Genomic DNA, 19,803 nt, shown 5'->3' with positions numbered 1-19,803 from the left:
CCCTGGCAGTGCCAAGTGTGCAGGATCTTGGACTGCCTCCACTGCTGGACTAATGGCTCTATCAGTATCTTTCTTTGAGCCTCTTCAGCTGGTGAGTAGAAGGCCTCTTTGGCTAGTTTTTCTCTGTATCTCCACGCATTCAGACACTTAGAGGGCTCCCTTGTCTGAGGTCCTTCTCTGTAGCTCAGCCTATCAGGCATATAGAGGGCACACCCTCAGACTGGGATCCTGCTCTGTATCAGGCACTTGAAGGAGCACCCTGGGTGAAGTCCTACTCTGTAGTTTGGGGAGTCAGGCGCTTCATGGGCCAGCCTCTCTCTTGTTCAGCCGCCAATGCTGGCAAGTAGGGAGAGAGAGGCTACAGTGATGGCTCCACCCCCTACATGTGACTCAGCAGTTTCACCTTGCTTCCATGGCTGCCTGTCATACCTTCACAGGCATTTCCCACCACGATCTCCTCATTCTCACATACAATCAATCTGTGTCTCCCCAGTAAACAGCAGCCCTCACCCTGGGATTGCTCCACAATCCCTATGCTCCAGCTACCAGCTGCTGCACCTTCTAGGTGACCTGTGTCCCTCTCTGGGGTGTGTGTGGCTGTGGCAAGGACTGTTTGATTCTCATTCCATTTAGGCTGCCACAAATGAGCTGTTTCACTCTCAGCCTTAAATGTTTCTCCTCTGGTCCAGATAGGCGCTCCCATGTGGAGTTTGAACACCTACTTCAGTTCTCCCACCCACCTAGGGCAAGTCCAGTCCTACTAACACTTGTACTTTTCTCCCTAGTTCCTTCATCCTACAGACTTTTGGATGGTCCCATATGTTATTTTCCTCTGGTTAGGCAGTCCTGTCTGCTCTCAGCTAGTGTTCTGCAAGCACTTATGTGCCTGAATGTGTATCCCTGACGTATCCATGTCCACCTACAGCTCCACCATCTTGTTCATCTCAACTTTATTAACATTAGAAATAAGACTGCTATGAACATTCATGAGCAAGTCTTTGGGTAAACCTCCTTTTTTTTTTTGTTTTTCATTTTTGTTGGTATATACCTAGAAGTGGGATTGCTGGGTCATATGGCAATCCAATGTTTAACTTTTAAAGCAACTTGCAAAGTGTTTTCCACTGGGTCTGTCCCATTTTGTATTCCGATAAGCAGTGCATGAAAGTTGAAATTTATTCACATACTCATCACACTTCTTCTTGTCTATTCTCTCATTAGAGCCATCATTTTGTTGTGCTGTGCATGCATAGTTGCCATCTGTGTATATTTATTTGGAGAATTTCCTGTGCAAATCTTTTGTCCATTTTTTTGCATTGTTGCCTTTCATATATTTTCTAAGTCTCTTAAGTTTTTCATAGTTCAATGTTACTGATATTATTTTTCATTTTAATTTTCATTTGTCTATCTTACTATATAGAAAAGCAATTAACTGAGTTTTATATATCAACTGTATATCTTGAAACATTGCTTTAATTACTTCTTAGGTTTTGTAATTTTGTTGTTGCTGTGATTTCACTGGCTATTCTAAATAGATGACACTTACAAATAAAAACATTTTAATTCATCTTTTCCAAACCAGATAACTTCTCAATCATTTTCTAATATGACTTCACGGAGAGAAATGAAAAATAATGGAGTGGATATCTTTTTGTTGCTTCTGATCTTAGAAGTAAAGAAATCAGTCTTCTACCATAAAGAGTGCTGTTAGTTATACAGTTTATTACATTCATCAGTTTGAGGAAGTTTTCTGTTTCTAGTTTCTAAGAGTTTTTATACAGGATGTGCTCAGTCACACAGTTGTGTCCAGCTTTTTGTGACCCCATGGACTGTAAGCCTAAAAGGCTCCTCTGTACATGGGACTTCTCCAGGCAAGAATACTGAAGAGGGTTGCCATGCCCTCCTCCAGAGGATCTTCCCAAACCAACGATGGAACCCAGGTCTCCCACATGCCTGGCAGATTCTTTACCAGCTGAGCCACCAGGGAAGCCCAAGAATGCTGAAGTGAGTAGCCTATCCCTTCTCCAGGAGATCTTCCCACCCCAAGAAGAGATGTTAGATTTTATCAAATTATTTTTCAGCATTTATCAAGATGACCCTACTGTGTTTCATTTTTAGTTCTTTAATAAGTTGAATTACACCGATGGATTTTCAAATAATTAAGCGATGTTGCATTCTTAGGGGGACAAAAATCAGTAGATTATGCTGTGTGTACTTTGAATATATTGGTGTAGTCTGTGTTTCTTTCTGGACACTTACTATTACTACTTCATCAAGTGCACAATTTTCCCTGCTGCCCTGTCTAATCTGTCATTTTTTCAGTCCACTGTGTTTGTCATCTGACACTATGGTTTTTATATCTACAAAAAGATATTGGGTCTATTTGATGATTTCTCTGTCTATACTTAATTTTATAACACACAAAACACAGTATTTCCAAGTATTTTACTGTCTGTGTGTGCAATTTCTAAAATTTTTTAAATTTCTGTGTCAGCTTGATTTATCAAGGGGATTACAATTTGATTATTCTTACCTTAGTGAGATTAAATATCTTTTTAATGTGATTGGGGCTATTTCTATATCTTTCTTGTTAATTGCCTGCTCATGTCTTTTAAACATCTCTTAATAAAGTTAAAGGTCAGTGCTGTAACTTAGAAACTGTTGGCTCTTGTCTTTTTCATAAATTTCTATCAGGTTTTAGGTTCTTTGTTATAAAAATATGGAGTCATCTTGTTGGTTTGTTTATGGTGTGCTTTGTTATACCTCTTAAGAATTTGAGCTGTGTGATGCATCCTGGGTGAATAAGCAACCAGTGGACACCAGGAAGTGAGCACTCCACGGAAACCACTGGAAATCCCTCTAAGCCAACAAACTGTGTCCCTGGGGACACCTCTCAAGCTGGCTGAAACTGCCAGTCAATTAGAAACACAAGGACCGCAGTGAAGCACACAACTCATTCCCCTATCATCCAGAGCCAACAACCTCAATGAGAGACCTTGGGAACTAGATGGGCAGGGCATGATTACTCAGGGTTTTCTCCCAGAAACTGGAAGCTTGTGGTAACTCTTCATGGAAATGAATTCCACCATGGTCTCGACTGTGAGGTAACATCCAAAGGAGATGCCAGCAGAAAAGCAAGATCAGAAAAAGAGATTTATGAGGGCACATGTTGAGAAGACCTTTGCACAGGAGGCTCTCATACTTCTGGGCAAACTCCGCCCCTTCCTGGGAATACTAATCTGTCACGGGTGGTCACTTCCTTCTCAGGATCACCCAGTACAACCTGAAGCATGTATTTATGTCCCTCATCCCCATCACCCCGTTAAAACCCAAGCGTGGGTATTATACCTAGTGAGGTGACCATGAGTCCTAGACTTGAAAGAAGACAGTTCCAAGTGGAGCAAGGGCAAGTGTATTCAGTGCAGTCTCACAGCCTTAAGATAGAGATTTCAGACTGAAAACTAGAAAACTGAGGACGACTACATGAACAACTGAGAAAAGGAGCGGGGATGGAAAAGGTTTCTGGTAGGTGACCCAGAGTTAAATAGTCTTCAAGTTGCATTAAGATCACCTGTAGGAGGAAAGTGAAATGATTATCATTTTCAAAGCCTAATTATCATGCAGGCTTTTAGGCAAGATATTAAAAATTACTTATAGATGAAATTGAGAGACAACAAAATGAAACCCCGAGTAGTGTGGCTGTGAAGCAAGGTTTGGAGGAGACACACTCTCTTTGCCATCTGACACTACTGAGTTGACTTAGAGAGATTGGGTTGGCAGTTGAGTTTGGAGGGCTCTTTAGGGGAATTAAAAAAGTCCCATTTCTCCCACCAAAACATCTGAGTTGCTCTCCATCCTCCCCTAGAGATGTCAGGATGGGGCTTTGCGATGTCAAGGCTCACCCAGGGCTGGTGAAGGGATTTGGTGACTTCATAAAGCATAAGGGTGTAGCCCCCTATATATGGGGGTTCTCAGCAGCTCTGGAACAGACCACTGGGAGTCTTCAAAATGACTAAAGTGACTAGGAAGCCAGACGCTCTAGTGCACTTATGCAACAGCCAACTCCATATATCTAGGATGAAAAGATGAAGACCTCCTCTCAACAGAGGTCCAAAAGAAGTGTTAAGGTGAGCTGAACCCACCCAAGCTCCTCTTGCCCATTGACACAACCCTATAAGACACATTCCTCTGTCTTTGCCTGGCAAACACCCTCTTTTGTCCCACACTCTTTGTCCTGGAGCTATCAATTCCAAACATCTTCACCCTCTTCCCCAAACCAGTGCCGTTCTGTGCTTTCTCTCTTGTTTTCTCCAGGTGGCCAGGGTAGCTGTGAGGGTGAATAAGCATATTCAACCAAAGCTGACCAAGAAAGTTTCTCAAGAAACTTCCATCTCAGAGAATCTTAAGAAAATCAGAAGCTCAAAGCTCTGTAGCCAGTGTTTCAAGGTGAATGAAGAACTGAATCAAAACAAACCAGAAGAAATCCGAGAGATCATGGAGACGACTGCCATTCCAGCTGGACCAGCGAGTAGGCAGTGACTTCAGAGTATGGCTAGAGATCTCAGAAATCTTCGGGGGTCTTGCCTCTGAGAAACTGCCAAGAGTAGAGATGTTGAATCTTATACAAACAATAAACAGTAATAATGAAAATTAAATAAATTCAATGTGATGTGAAATTATGTGTGTCACTGAGCTCTTTGATAGATAGTGGGTGGAAGAGAGGAGAGGTGGGGCATAAATGTGTGAAGAGGGAGGGAGATGGGTCCCATGGAGTTGAAGATGGAAGCAGAAGATTCAGTTAGCCAGAAAGTAGAGGGGAAAACTGGGTCCAAACTGAGCCCAAAAGATACACTTCCCATGGGAGAAGAGGAGGAGGACTTGGTGTTTGTGTGAGTGCAGAAGTTGGAACTTAGCTGGGGAGTCGTGTCATGTATGGGGTGGCCGTGCCATTTGCTAAAAAAGGCATAAAAAATAGTTGCCCCTAGGACACCTACCTCCTAGTAGCGTTTATTACATCTTGAGATATGATGTCAGCAACTAACAGCCTCAAAAACTCAATCTTGCTTACTAAAAGGTAGTCCATAGGAGTTAAATAATGGTGTTTTTCAGGTGTTTTGTTTTCTCAAAAAGCTAAAAATGGAACAACACATGACCTAAAAATTTCACTACTGGTTATATATTAAAACAAAAACAAAAACACAACTTAAACTAAAAAGACACATGTACCCTAAAGTTCCTTGAAGCACACCATTCACCTAAATGTCCATTAGATGATAGATGAATGGATAAAGATATGGTATATATGTATTATAGGCCACTAGTTGTTGTTCAGTCAATAAGACATATCCTACTCTTTGCAACCCTATGGACTCTACCCCTCCAGGCTCCTCTGTCATGGCATTTTCCAGGCAAGAATACTCCAGTGGGTTGCCATTTCCTTCTCCAGGGGATCCTCCTTACCTAAGGATTGAACCCACATGTCCTGCTTGACAAGCAGATTCTTTGCCACTGAGCCCCCAAGAAGACCTTTGAAATACTACTGAGCCATAAAAAGAATGAAATATTGCCATTTGCAGCAACATGAAAGGTATAATACTAAGTAAAATAACTCAGACAGAAAAAGACAAATTCTGTATGATATCACTTATACAATCTAAAAATACCTCAAAGTAGAGAATTTACCAAAACTGAAGGCTCTCAGATATAGCGAACAAGCTACTGTTTACCAGTGGGGAGGGGGAGGGGCAATACAGAGGAGGAGGAGTGGAAGCACAAAGGGTTAGGTGTAAGATGAACTCAAGGATGTATTGTACAACATGCAGGATAGAGCCAGTATTTTGTAATAATTATAAATGTAAAACTAACTTTAACAATTGCATAAAAAGAAAGAAATGGAAAGAAATAGTGGAGAGGAAGGAGCAAAGAAAAGAAGGAAGAATGGTGTTTTTGGAGTTCATAAAGCCAATGTTAATTAGGCCCTTTTTAGCTAAGGAATTTAGAATGGAGTAGTGGCCTCCCACAAGCAGGCCAGAGGGAGTGGCCCACATCCAGTGAACGCAATACTGGGGGGCATTGCCCACAAAGAGTTTTATTACAAGAATAAAGTCGGTTCTGTTTTTATTATGATGTCCACACTCCAGTCTTCTTCAATAATGTCAGCAACTAAACACTTTTCCTCTTTAAAATCAAATTTTGTTCATTAAAATTTTTAAAGTTTGTTGTCATTTATGTCAGGTTTTAATATTTCATATATTATTCACAAGGTAGAAAGTTTTAAAATATTTGTGTATATATACATACACACACTCATATGTATACATATATATGTGTATACTGCTGCTGCTGCTGCTAAGTCGCTTCAGTCATGTCCAACCCTGTGCGACGCCATAGACGGCAGCCCACCAGGCTCCCCCGTCCCTGGGATTCTCCAGGCAAGAACACTGGAGTGGGTTGCCATTTCCTTCTCCAGTGCATAAAAGTGAAAAGTGAAAGTGAAGTCGCTCAGTCGTGTCTGACTCCTAGTGACCCCATGGACTGCAGCCTACCAGGCTCCTCCGTCCATGGGATTTTTCAGGCAAGAGTACTGGAGTGGGTTGCCATTGCCTACTCCAATATGTGTATATATATGTATATAATTTCAGAGGGCCACAGTTTTAGTACTTATCTTTAAAAATTCATTGTATTCTGTGAGGGAGTTAATTAATAGAAGACCCTGTTAAACAGCTGCTGCCAACACAGTCTACCATGATTACCACTGCTCCATTAAACAGAGCATCATTAATGGTTTGGAAGTCCTTGAGACCACTTCCTGCATAGCCTGCCATCCTGCAGGGAATGTCCTATTGCACACTGCACGTTTAAACAGTTGATTATAAATACACAGTGCTACAACAAAGATTATCAAGATAAAGACATACAATGTGATTTTATTTATGTCTAAATCAATGACAAAAAGTATTCATGAAAGGTACAAACATTTTTAGCTTGAAATGTATGAAATCTTCTTATATTGAGACATAAACTATCTTGCTGAATTTGAAAAATGTTTTAAAGTGAAATTCACTCCTGTCAGTTATTTTGAAACTATGGTCCAAAGAAAATAAAATTACATTAATTGGGGCTGTTAAAACTGTACCTTTCACAGATTTTTTTCTTAAAAATTCCCTTACATTTTTACAGCCATAAATAGCTATAAAATGATCAATAGAGATTATACTATGTTTATTTTCTGGACATTATTTCCTTTAATTTATGAATGTAATTGGAAAGTTGTTCTACCGAATGGGTATTAAAAATTACTCCTCTCTTTTGTATGGAAAACACTGTTTAAACTACTGTTGGGAGATATTTTATTGCCTAAAATATTTTATAATTCAATTCTTCTGTCTAGGTTTTTTGTAATTCACCTCTACTGTCTAGGCTTTTTGAGTAATTTTGTTAAGGTTGAGGATTTTCTCATCTATCTCTACTATCTTAAGAGCTTCTGTTAGGAATGTGTGTCTGTTGTTGTTTAGTTGCTCACTTGTGTCCAACTCTTTGCCACCCCATGGACTGTAAGCCCAACAGGCTTCTCTGTCCATGGGGATTCTCCAAATCATAATACTGGAGTGGGTTGCCAAGCTCTCTTCCAGGGGATCTTCTTGATCAGAGATCAAACTCCTGTCTGCTACAGCTCCTGCATTGCAGGCGGATGCTTTATCACAGAACCAAAATACATGTTGTGTATACAAGAACCACATTTTAATTATAAAGATTTGTAATCGGTGATAAGTGAAAATGGAGAAGCCTAAACAAGAATTTATCTTTTACCAATTAACAGTAAGAAAAAAATTTTCCTTTTATTTTGCCTTCATTCATTTACTTCTTATGACACTCTTTCTTACCTCATAACTTCTCTTCTATCACTTTCCTCTGTGTAAATAACTACTTTTAATATTTCTTACAGAACAGATATCTGCTGAGAATAAATTCCCGAGTTTTTTGTTCATATGAAAACACCTACTTCTCCTTTACAAAAAGGATGTTTTTCCTGGACCTAGAAGCTAAGATCAGTAGTTTTTTTTGTTGTTTTTTTTTTTATAAATTTATTTATTTTAGTTGGGGGCTAATTACTTTACAATATTGTAATAGTTTTTGCCATACATTGACATGAATCAGCCATGGGTTTACATGTGTTCCCCTTCCTGGACCCCTCACCCACCTCCCTCCCCATCCCATCCTTCTGGATCATCCCATTGCCCCGGCCCTGAGCCCTTGTCACATGCATCGAATATGGAATGGTGTTCTGTTTCACATATGATAATATACATGTTTCAGTGCTATTCTCCCAGAACGTCCCACCCTCACCTTCTCCCTCAGAGTCCATAAAATTGTTCCATGCATCTGTGTCTCTTATTCTGTCTCGCATATAGGGTTATTGTTACCATCTTTCATATTCCATATATATGCATTAGTATACTGTATTGTTGTTTTTCTTTCTGGCTTACTTCACTCTGTATAATGGGCTCCAGTTTCATCCATCTCAGTAGAACCGATTCAAATGTATTTTTTTTAATGGCTGAGTAATATTCCATTGTGTATATGTACCACAGCTTCCTTATCCATTCGTCTGCTGATGGACATCTAGGTTGCTTCCATGTCCTGGCTATTGTAAACAGTGCTGCGATGAACATTGGGGTACACACGTCTCTTTCAATTCTGGTTTCCTCGGTGTATATGCCCAGCAGTGGGATTGCTGGGTCATATGGCAGTTCTATTCCCAGGTTTTTAAGGAATCTCCACACTGTTCTCCATAGTGGCTGTACTAGTTTGCATTCCCACCAACAGTGTAAGAGGGTTCCCTTTTCTCCACACCCTCTCCAGCATTTATTGCTTGTAGACTTTTGGATAGCAGCCATTCTGACTGGTGTGAAATGGTACCTCATTGTGGTTTTGATTTGCATTTCTCTAATAATGAGTGATGTTTTAAAGAAAACTTTTTATTTATTGGTATGTTGTTCATGTACCACGACTTTACCAGTTAAAGAGTATAATTAATTGGTTTTTAATTTCTTCATAGTTTTCATAAGCATAACCACTACTTCATTCTAGAATATATTCATCACTCCAAAGGGACATATTGTATAGTTATCAACTATGGACAGAGGTTCATGATATTGTACAGGAGACAGGGATCAAGACCATCCCCAAGAAAACAAATTTAAAAAGGCAAAATTGCTGTCTGAGGAGGCCTTACAAATAGCTGTGAAAAGAAGAGAAGAGAAAAGCAAAGGAGAAAAGGAAATATATACCCATTTGAATGCAGAGTTCCCAAGAATAGCAAGGAGAGGTAAGAAAGCCTTCCTCAGCGATCAGTGCAAAGAAATATACAAAAACAACAGAATGGGAAGGACTAGAGATCTCTTCAAGAAAATTAGAGATAGCAAGGGAACATTTCATGCAAAGATGGGCTCAAGAAAGGGCAGAAATGGTATGGACCTAACAGAAGCAGAAGATTTTAAGAAGAGGTGGCAAGAATACACTGAAGAACTGTACAAAAAAAGCATAACCCAGATAATCATCATGCAGTGATTACTCACCTAGACCCAGACATCCTGGAATGTGAAGTCAAGTGGGCCTTAGGAAGCATCACTTAGGAAGAGGAGAGTGAAAAAATTGGCTTAAAGCTCAACATTCAGAAAACCAAGATCATGGCATCCTGTCCCATCAGTTCATGGCAAATAGATGGGGAAACAGTGGAAACAGTGGTTGACTTTATTTTTTGGCAGGGGGCTCCAAAATCACTGCAGATGGTGATTGCAGCCATGAAATTAAAAGACACTTACTCCTTGGAAGGAAAGTTATTACCAACCTAGACAGCATATTAAAAATCAGAGACATTACTTTGACACCAATGTCTGTCTAGTCAAGGCTATGGTTTTTCCAGTAGTCATGTACGGATGACAGTAGTCATGAGTAGTCATGAGAGTTGGAATGTAAAGAAGACTGAACGCTGAAGAGTTGAAGTTTTTCAACTTTAGTGCTGGAGAGTTCCCTGGACAGCAAGGAGATCAAGTCAGTCCATCCTAAAGGAGGTCAACCCTGAATAATCACTGCAAATACTGCTGCCAAAGCTCCAATACTTTGGCCACCTCATGCAAATAGTCAGCTGAAAGGAGAAGACCCTGATGCAGGGAAAGCATGAGGGCAAGAGATTGAGGGCAGGAGGAGAAGGGGATGACAGAGGCTGAGATGGCAGTGCAATTGGACATTAGTTTGGATAAACTCTGGAAGTCGGTGATGGACAGGGAGTCCTGGCGTCCTGCAGTTCATGGGTCACAAACAGCTGGACACGACTGAACGACCAAACGGAATTGAACTGATTAGACATTTTCCATCCGCTCTGCATCTGGGCCCTGACATCCACTTCTCTATTTTCTATCTTTAGAGAATTACCTACTCGGAGAGAAATTCATTCATATGAAAGGAATAATGCACTATGCAGCCTTTTGTGCCTGGCTTCTTTTAATTAACATAATCATTTCAGAGATATAGCATGCTATAGCATGTATCAGAACTCCATTCATTTGAGGACCAAATAATATTGCATTGCATGTTTTATTTATTCCATCACCAGTTGATGGACATTTGAGTCATTTCAACTGATTTTTTTTATTTTTTTTAATTTCTTTTAAAACTTTTTTATTTAATAATTTGAATTTTTATTTTAATGGCTTTTAAATTAAATTTAAATCAAAATTTAATATAATGGCTTTACAGAATTTTGTTGTTTTCTTTTAAACCTCAACATGAATCAGCCATAGGTATGCCTATATCATACATGTATCTCCTCCATGTTGAACCTCCCTCCCATCTTCCTGCTCATCCCACCCCTCTATGTTGATACAGAGTCCCTGTTTGAGTTTTCTGAGACATACAGCAAATTACTGTTGTCTCTATGTTTCACATATGGTAATGGAAGTTTCCATTTTACTCTCTCCATATGTCTCACCCTCTCCTTCCTTCTTCCCATGTCCATTATTTTGTTCTTTATGTCTCTTTCTCATTTGCAGCCCTGGAAATAAATTCTTCAGTACCATCTTTCTAGATTCCACATCTACACGTTAGTATATAACATATGTCTTTTGCTTTCTAACTTACTTCAGTCTGTAGAATAGGGTCTAGATTCATCCATCTCATTGGAACTGACTCAAATGTGTTCCTTTTTATGACTGAGTAATATTCCATTGAAAACCGACCTTTTCCTGTCCATTTCCTTTTCATTCCAATGCCAAAGAATGTTCAAACTACTGCTCAAATGCACTCATCTCATAAGCTAGCAAAGTCATGTTCAAAATTCTCTAAGCTAGGCTTCAATTATACATGAACCAGGAACTTCCATATGTTCAAGATGGATTCAGAAAAGGCAGAGGATCCATACGTCAAGTTTCCAACACCTGTTGGATCATAGAAAAAGCAAGGGAATTCCAGGAGTACATCTACTTCTGCCCTACTGATTCCACAAATGCCTTTGACTGTGTAGATCACTGCAAACTAGAAAATTCTTCAAGAGACGGAAATACGAGGCCACCTCATATGCCTTCTAAGACATGTGTATTCACGTCAAGAAGCAGCTGTTATAACCAAACATGGATCAACAGTCTGGTTCCAATTTGGGAAAGGAGTATGTCAAGGCTGTATATCGTCACCCTGCATATTTAATTTATATGCAGAGTGCTGCCGCTGCTGCTGCTAAGTCGCTCAGTCGTGTCCGACTCTGTGCGACCCCATAGACGGAAGCCCACCTGGCTTCCCCTTCCCTGGGATTCTCCAGGCAAGAACACTGGAGTGGGTTGCCATTTCCTTCTCCAATTTATATGCAGAGTACATCACGCCAAAAGACGGGCTGGATGAAGCACAAGCTGGAATCAAGATTGTCAGGAGAAATATCAATAACCTGAGATACTCAGAGGACACCACCCTTATGGAAGAAAGTGAAGAGGAAGTAAAGAGCCTGTTGATGAAAGTGAAAGAGATTGGAAATCTGGCTTAAAACTCAACATTTAAAAAACTCAGATCATGGCGTCCAGTCCCATCACTTCATGGCAAATAGACGGAGAAACAATGGAAGACTTTATTTTGGGGTGCTCAAAAATTAGTGCAGATGGTGACTGCAGTCATGAAATTAAAAGACGCTTGTTCCTTGGAAGAAGAGCTACTACTAAACAAGACAGCATATTCAAAAGCAGAGACATTACTTTGCTGACAAATGTTCGTGTAGTCAAAGGCATGTTTTCTCCAGCAGCCAAGTAGGGATGTGAGAGTTGGACTACAAAGAAAGCCGAGTGCCAAAGAATTGATGCTTTTGAATTGTGGTGTTGCAGAACACATTTGGGAGTCCCTTGGACTGCGAGGAAATCAAACCAGTCAATTCTAAAGGAAAGCAGTCCTGAATATTCATTGGAAGGACTGATGCTGAAGCTGAAATTCCAATACTTTGGCCACCTGATGCTGGGAAAGGTGGAAGGCAGTAAGAGAAGGGTTCGACAGAGGGTGAGATGGATGGATGGCACTATTTTCTTGTCCCTGATCTTAGGGGGAACACTAAAGAGCCTCTTGATGAAAGTGAAAGAGGAGAGTGAAAAAGTTGGCTTGAAGCTCAACATTCATAAAACTAAGATCATGGCATGCGGTCCCATCACTTCATGGGAAATAGATGGGGATACAGTGTCAGACTTTATTTTTTGGGGCTCCAGAATCACTGCTGATGGTGATTGCTGCCATGAAATTAAAAGACTCCTTGGAAGGAAGGTTATGGCGAAACTAGATAGCATATTTAAAAGCAGAGACATTACTTTGCCAACAAAAGTCCATCTAGTCAAGGCTATGGTTTTTCCAGTGTTCATGTATGGTTGTGAGAGTTGGACGGTGAAGAAAGCTGAGCACCGCAGAATTGATGCTTTTGAACTGTGGTGTTGGAGAAGACTCTTAAGAGTCCCTTGGGCTGCAAGGGGATCCAATCAATCCATCCTAAAAGAGATCAATCCTGGGTATTCATTGGAAGGTCTGATGTTGAAGCTGAAACTCCAATACTTTGGCCACCTCATGCGAAGGGTTGACTCATTGGAAAAGACCCTAATGCTGGGTAGGATTGGGGGCGGGAGGAGAAGGGGACGACAGAGGATGAGATTATTGGATGGCATCACCGACTCGATGGACATGGGTTTAGGTGGACTCCGGGAGTTGGTGATGGACAGAGCGGCCTGGCGTGCTGCAATTCATGGGGTCGCAAAGAGTCGGACACGACTGAGTGACTCAACTGAACTGAAGTTTTTACCTTGATGACATTAGCTAAAGGAGTGCCAGTTTTGTTCATCTTCTTAAGTTAAAGGCTTTGTTTGATTAATCTTTACTATTGTTTCTTTTATTTTTCCATTGTTTCTGCTCAAATCTTTATGATTTCTTTCCTTCTACCAATTTTTGTTGTTGTTGTTGTTCTTTTTCCAGCTGTTTTATGTGTCAAGTTAGGGTGTCTATTCGATATATTTCTTATTTCTTGAGGTAGTTTGTATTGCTATAAACTTTCCTCTTAGAACGGCTTTTGCTGCATCTCATAGGTTTTTAGTCATCGTGTTTTCATCTTCATTTGTTTCTAGAAAATTTTTGATTTCTTGTTTGATTTCTTCGGTTATCTGTTGGTTATTTAGACATGAGTTGTTTAATCTTCATCTGTTTGTGTTTCTTACACTGTTATTCTTTTTTTTTCTTTTTGAATTTTTCTTTTTTATTTTATATTTTTAAGATTAGTTTATTTTCTATTTTTTAACTTTACAATATTGTATTTGTTTTGCCTTACATTGACATGAATCCACCATGGGTGTACATGTGTTCCCCTTCTAGAACTCCCCTCCCATCTCCCTCTCCATCCCATACCTCCGGGTCATCCCAGTGCACCAGCCCCGAGCACCCTGTATCATGCATCAAACCTGGACTGGCGAGTCGTTTCACATGTGATAATTTACATGCTTCCATGCCATTCTCCCAAATCATCCCGCCCTCGCCCTCTCCCATAGAGTCCATAATACTGTTCTATTTATCTGTGTCTCTTTTGATGTCTCACATACAGGGTTATCTTTACCGATTGACTAAATATCATATATATGTGTTAGTATACTGTATTGGTATTTTTCTTTCTGGCTTACTTCACTCTGTATAATAGGCTCCAGTTTCATCTACCTCATTAGAACTGATTCGAATGTATTCTTTTTAATGGCTGAGTAATATTCCATCGTGTATATGTACCACAGCTTCCTTATCCATTCGTCTGCTGATGTGCATCTAGGCTGCTTCCATGTCCTGGCTATTATAAACAGTGCTGCGATGAACACTGGGGTGCACATGTCTCTTTCAATTCTGGTTTCCTCAGTGTGGATGCCCATCAGTGGGATTGCTGGGCCCTATGGCAATTCTATTTCCATTTTTTTGAGGAATCTCCACACTGTTCTCCATAGTGGCTGTACTAGTTTGCATTCCCACCAACAGTGTAAGAGGGTTCCCTTTTCTCCACACCCTCTCCAGCATTTATTGCTTGTAGTCTTTTGGATAGCAGCCCTTCTGGTGGGTGTGAAGTGGTACCTCATTGTGGTTTTGATTTGCATTTCTCTGATAATGAGTGATGTGGAGCATCTTTTCATGTGTTTGTTAGCCATCTGTATGTCTTCTTCGGAGACGTGTCTCTTTAGTTCTTTGGCCTGCTTTTTGATTGGGTCGTTTATTTTTCTGGAATTGAGCTGCAGGAGTAGCTTGGATATTTTTGAGATTAATTCTTTGCCCTTTGCTTCATTTGCTATTATTTTCTCCCATTCCAAAGGCTGTCTTTTCACTTTGCTAATAGTTTCCTTTGTTGTGCAAAAGCTTTTAATTTTAATTAGGTCCCATTTGTTTATTTTTGCTCTTATTTCCTATATTCTGGGATGTGGGTCATAGAGGATCCTGCTGTGATTTATGTGGGAGAGTGTTTTGCCTACGTTTTCCTCTAAGAGTTTTATAGTTTCTGGTCTTATGTTTAGATCTTGAATCCATTTTGAGTTTATTTTTGTGTATGGTGTTCGAAAGTGTTCTAGTTTCATTCTTGTACAATTACAAGTGGTTGACCAGTTTTCCTAGCACCCCTTGTTAAAAAGATAGTCTTTTCTCCACTGTATCTTCTTGCCTCCTTTCTCGAAGATAAGGTGTCCACAGGTGCGTAGATTTATCTCGGGGCTTTCTGTTTTGTTCCATTGATCTATATTTCTGTCCTTGTGCCAGTACCATACTGTCTTGATGGCTGGGGCTTTGTAGTAAAGCCTGAAGTCAGGCAGGTTGATTCCTCCAGTTCCATTCTTCTTTCTGAAGATTGCTATAGCTATTCGAGGTTTTTTGTATTTCCATACAAATTGTGAAATTATTTGTTCTAGTTCTCTGAAGAATACCGTTGGAAGCTTGATAGGGATTGCATTGAATCTATAGATTGCTTTGGGTAGTATACTCATTTTCACTATATTGATTCTTCTGATCCATGAACACGGTATATTTTTCCATCTATTTGTGTCCTCTTTGACTTCTTTCACCAGTCTTTTATAGTTTTCTATATATAGGTCTTTTGTTTCTTTAGGTAGGTATGTTCCTAAGTATTTTATTCTTTTCATTGTGATGGTGAATGGAATTTTCCCTTAATTTCTCCTTCTGTTTTCTCGTTGTTAGTGTATAGGAATACAAGGGATTTCTGTGTATTAATTTTATATCCTGCAAATTTACTATATTCATTGATTAGCTCTAGTAATTTTCTGGTGGAGTCTTTAGGGTTTTCTATGTAGAGGATCATGTCATCTGTAAACAGGGAGAGTTTTACTTCTTTTCCAATCTGGATTCCTTTTATTTCTTTTTCAGCTCTGATTGCTGTGGCCAAAACTTCCAAAACCATGTTGAATAGTATGTTATTCTTGTAAGTGATATCTTCTCTCACAGCATTGCATTCGGAGAAGATGCCTGATACAATTACAATTTTCTTGAATTTACTGAGGTTTGATTTGTGGCCAAGGTGTGGTCTATCCTGGAGAATGTTCCATGTGCACTTGAGAAGAAGATATAATCTTCTACATTTGGATGGGATGTCCTGAAGATATCAATGCGATCCATCTCATCTCATGTATCATTTAAGAATTGTGCTTCCTTATTAATTTTCAGTTTTTGATCTGTCCATTCATGTGAGTGGCATGTTAAAGTCTCCTCCTATGATTGTGTTAGTATCAACTTCTCCTTTAATGTCTGTTATGTTTGTCCTATGTATTGAGGTGCTCCTATGTTGGGTTCATAGACAATTACAATTGTTATGTCTTAGTCTCGGATTGTTACTTTGATCATTATGTGGTGTCCTCCCCTATCTCTTGTAATCTTCCTTAATTTAAGGTCTGTTTTTCTGATATGAGGATTGCTACTCTATCTTTCTTTTGCTGCCCATTTGCATGGAATATATTTTTGTATACTCTCACTTTCAGTCTATATGTTTGTTTAGGTCTGAAGTGGGTTTTTGTAGGCAACATATATATGGGTCTCATTTTTGTATCCATTAGCTAGTCTGTGTCTTTTGGTTAGACCACTTAATTCATTTGCATTTAAGGTAATTATTGATATATATGTTACTATCCCATTTTCTTAATTGATTGGGGTTGATTATGTAGATCTTTTTTCTTCTTTTGCATTTCTTGTCTGTATAAGTCCCTTTAACATTTGTTCTAAAGCTGCTTTTGTGTTACTGAGTTGTCTTAGCTTTTGCTTGTCTGAACAGCTTTTGATTTCTCCATCAATTTCGAATGAGATGCTTGCAGGGTACAGTAATCTTGGTGCTATATTTTCCCCTTTCAGTACTTTAAATGTATTCTGCCATTCATTTCTGGCCTGCAGAGTTTCTGCTGAAAGAATAACTCTTAAGGGTATGGGGTGTCCCTTGCGTGTTTCATGTTGCTTCTTCCTTACTGCTTCTAATATTCTTTCTTTGTGTTTAACTTTGTTAGTTTGATTATTAAGTGTCTTGCCATATTTCTCCTTGGGCTTATCCTGTGTGGGATTCTTTGTGCCTCTTGGACTTGTTTGACTATTTCCTTTTCCTTCTTGGGGAAAATTTCAACTCTAATCTCTTCAAAAAATTTTTCATACCCTTTATTTCTCTCTTCTTCTTCTGGGACCTCTCTAATTCAAATATTGATGCATTTAATATTGTCCTAGATGTCTCTGAGACTATCCTCTGTTCTTTCCATTCTTTTTAGTTTATTCTGCTCTTCAGCAGTTATTTCCACAACTTTATCTTCCAGCTCATTGATTCGTTCTGCTTCAGATATTCTCCTATTGATACATTTTAGAGTGTTTTTTTATTTCAGTACTTGTGTTGTTTGTCTCTGAATGTTTATTCTTCAGTTCAACTAGGGGTTTATTCATTGATTCTTGCACTTTCTCCCTTTTGTTTTTAAGGTTTTTGATCATCTTTACTATATTTTTCTGAATGATTCTTCAGGTAGTTTGCCTATTTCCTCTTCATTTTTTGGACTTCTGTGTTTCTAGCTTGTTCCTTCATTTGTGTACTATTTCTCTGCCTTTTCATTATTTTTTTTAACTTATTTTGTTTCAGGTCTCCTTTTCTCAGGCTTCAAGGTTGAATTCTTTCTTCTTTTTGGTTTCTGGCCTACTAAGGTTGGTCCAGTGGTTTGTGTATGGCTTTCATAGTGTGAGATTTGTGCTGAGTTTCTGTTTGTTTGTTTTTCCTCTGATAGGCAAGTCTGAGTAAGGTGGCAATCCTGTCCGCTGATGATTTGTTTTCATTTTTGATTTGTTTGCTTTTTGGATAAGGTGTCCTGCACAAGGTGCTACTGGTTGTTGGGCGATGCTGGGTCTTGTATCCAAGTGGCTTCCTCTGTGTGACTTCACACTATTTGATACTTCCTAGGGTTAGTACTCTGATAGTCTTAGATCTTGGAGTCAGTGCTCTCACTCCAAAGGCTCAGGGCTTGATGTCTGGTCAGGAATGAACATTCCACAAGTGGTTTGTTATGGCATTAAGTGAGATTATGAGAAATATGCAAAAATGAGAAACCAAAGATGAACCCTGGACAAATGGCAGTTACAAAATCAGGCAAATAATAATGAAAATAATGGAATACATACATATATATATACACTGCTGCTGCTAAGTCGCTTCAGTCGTGTCCGACTCTGTGCGACCCCATAGACGGCAGCTCACCAGGCTCCACCATCCCTGGGATTCTCCAGGCAAGAACACTGGAGTGGGTTGCCATTTCCTTCGCCAGTGCATGAACGGGAAAAGTGAAAGCGAAGTCGCTAATCGTGTCCGACTCTTAGCGACCCCATGGACTATAGCCTACTAGGCTCCTCCGTCCATGGGATTTTCCAGGTGATATATATATGTGTGTGTGTGTGTGTGTGTGTGTGTGTGTATATGTATGTATGTGTGTGTGTATATATATATACACACACACACACCTATGAGCAAAGTGAAAGAAGTCCAGCAAAAACAAAGTACAGTAGATAGAGCCAGAGAATAAAGCAAATCCAAAATTATATTTACCTGTTAAGAAGAAAACTATAGCACAAACCGGAAAACAAAACTAAAGCATGGTGCCAAGTGGGGAATAAAGCAATGAAAACAAAACTAACGAATATGTTGAGAGGAAAGGAAAGAAGAGAAAGAAAGTATAGATATGCAGAATTAAATAGAGGTAATTGAAGAAGACTTCCATACACTAAAGATTAACTGCAAGGGGTAAAAGCAGTAGGAAAGGCTAAGAAAGGAATAAGTGTAGAAATATATAATAGATTGAAAAAATTTAAAATTATAAAAAGAGAAAAAAATGCAGAAGAAGAAATAAAAAAGAAACAAAAAATAAAAGGAAAAATCCAAAAACCTGCAAAAGCCCATCGTAGAGGCAAAGGTTTATAGCAACAATAAAAAGAGTCACTGAGTATACACACACACACACACACACACATATATATACACCCATAAGGAAAATCTAAAGAGTCCAACAAAAATAGGGTACAATAGATCGACCTGTCAAACATAGAAAATCAAAAATTATATCTACCAGAAGAATAGTAACTAAAGCACAAACTGGAAAACAACTGAAGAACGGTGCCAACTGGGGAATAAAACAATGAAAATGAAACTAACCAAACATTGATAGGAAAGGAAATAAAGAAATGAAAGAGCAGATATGCAAAGGTAAAAGAGATAGATGAAGAAGATTCATATATATTAAAGATTAACCACAAGAGGAAAAGAAGAGTAGGAAAGGAAAACAAAGGAATAAATGTAGAAAAAATATAATAGGGTTAAAAATTTAAAAAAATAAATGTATAAAAAGAGAGAGAGACAGAGGAAAAAAAAAAAACAATGGAAGAAGACAGTAAAAAAAGGAAAAAAGCAAAACAAAACTCCACAGAGCAGCAACAAAACTATGCAGAGGTGGAGGTTTATAACAACAATAAAAAGTGTGACTGAATATACACATATACATATACACCCATAAGGAACATGAAAACAATTCAACAAAAATAGGGTACAATAGATCAACCTGTCAGACACAGGGAACCAAAAATTAATCTACTAGAAGAAAACTAACTAAAGCACAAACTGGAAAACAAAACTGGAACAAGGTGCCAATGGGGGAATAAGGCAATGAAAAGAAAATTAACAAATATATTGAGAGGAAAGACAAGAAAGAAAGGAGAGAAATAATAGACACGCAAATTTAAACAGAGGTAGATAAAGATTTATAT

This window comes from Giraffa tippelskirchi, chromosome Y (genome assembly GCF_054371585.1).
Source record: "Giraffa tippelskirchi isolate mGirTip1 chromosome Y, T2T-mGirTip1v1.2.pri, whole genome shotgun sequence".
In the NCBI taxonomy this organism is placed as follows: Eukaryota; Metazoa; Chordata; class Mammalia; order Artiodactyla; family Giraffidae; genus Giraffa; species Giraffa tippelskirchi.
The sequence above is the reverse complement of the archived record's forward strand: the minus strand, read 5'-3'. Positions refer to the sequence as shown.